Genomic DNA, 2,036 nt, shown 5'->3' with positions numbered 1-2,036 from the left:
GGAGAAATACCAAACTCATTCTACGAAGATAATATCATACTAATTCCCAAACCAGGCAAAGACCCAACAAAAAAAGAGAACTACAGACCAATATCACTAATGAACACAGATGCAAAGCTCCTCAATAAAATATTAGCTAATAGGATCCAGAAAGTGATCAAGAATATCATACATCATGACCAAGTAGGCTTCATCCCTCAGTCACAAGGATGGTTCAACATCCGTAAATCAATCAACGTAATTCACCACATAAACAGAACTAAAATCAAGAATCACATTGTTATCTCAGTCGATGCCCAAAAAGCCTTTGACAAAATACAACATCCATACCTATTAAAAGCTTTGGAGAGAACAGGAATAGATGGAACATTCCTCAAAACAATAAAAGCCATATACAACAGACCAACTGCTAATATCATATTAAATGGAGAGAAACTTAAGTCATTCCCCCCTAAAATCAGGAACAAGACAAGGATGCCCACTCTCCCCACTTCTGTTCAACATAGTGCTGGAATCCTAGCCATAGCAATAAGGCAAGAGGAGGACATCAAAGGGATCCACATCGGCAAGGAAGAAATCAAGTTATCCCTATTCGCAGACGACATGATCTTGTATCTGAAGGACCCAAAAACCTCAGTACCCAAACTCCTACACCTAATAAACCAATTTGGCAAAGTATCAGGATACAAAATCAACCCACAAAAGTCAGCAGCTTTTCTGTACACCAGCAATAGACAAACAGAAAAGGAAATTATGGAAACAATTCCATTTACAGTAGCCAAAAAAAGAATAAAGTACCTAGGGATCAACTTAACCAAGGACGTGACGGACCTATTCAACAAAAACTACAAAAATCTAATAAGGGAAATCAAAGAAGACACAAGGAGATGGAAAGACCTCCCATGCTCATGGGAAGGCAGAATCAATATAGTGAAAATGGCCATATTGCCCAAATTGTTATACAAATTCAATGCAATACCTATCAAAATCCCAGCCACATTCTTCACTGAAATAGAGAAACCAATCCATAAATTCATATGGAACAGCAAAAAACCTAGAATAGCCAAAGCAATTCTAGGCAAAAAAAGCAATGCTGGAGGTATCACAATACCTGACTTCAAGATCTACTACAAGGCCATCATAACAAAAACAGCATGGTATTGGTATAAAAACAGATTGGAAGACCAATGGATTAGAACTGAAGACCCAGAAATAAAACCGCACTCTTACAGCCAACTGATATTCGACAAAGGAGCTAAAGATATACAATGGAATAAACATAGCCTCTTCAACTACTGGTGCTGGGAGTACTGGGCAGCCATATGCAGAAAACTCAAAGTAGACCCAAGCCTATCACCATGCACCAAGATCAACTCAAAATGGATCAAGGACCTCAACATCAGACCTGAATCCTTGAAACTACTGAAGGACAGAGTAGGAAAGACACTAGAACTTATAGGCACAGGAAGGAACTTCCTGAATAGAGTCCCAGGGGCACAACAAATAGGAGAAAGACTCGACAAATGGGACTACTACAAATTAAAAAGTTTCTGCACAGCTAAGGACATAGCCACCAAAATAGAAAGACAGCCAACAATATGGGAAAGGATATTTACCAGCACAGCAACAGACAAAGGCCTGATATCGGTCATCTACAGAGAACTCAAAAACTAAGCCCCTCCAAGCCCAATAAACCTATTAGGAAATGGGAAAAAGAGCTAAAGAGAGACTTCACAAGAGAAGATATAAAAATGGCAAAGAAACATATGAGGAAATGCTCAACATCCCTGCTAGTAAAGGAAATGCAAATAAAAACAACCCTGAGATACCACCTCACCCCAGTTAGAATGGCCTATACTCTGAACTCAGGAAACAACAAATGCTGGAGGGGCTGTGGGGAAAGAGGAACCCTTCTCCATTGTTGGTGGGAGTGCAAATTAGTACAACCACTTTGGAGAACAGTATGGAGGTTTCTCAAAAAGCTCAATATAGACCTACCCTATGACCCAGCCATACCACTCCTAGGCATCTATCCT

This window comes from Perognathus longimembris, chromosome 4, assembly GCF_023159225.1.
Source record: "Perognathus longimembris pacificus isolate PPM17 chromosome 4, ASM2315922v1, whole genome shotgun sequence".
NCBI lineage: Eukaryota > Metazoa > Chordata > Mammalia > Rodentia > Heteromyidae > Perognathus > Perognathus longimembris.
Note: the sequence above shows the minus strand (reverse complement) of the source record.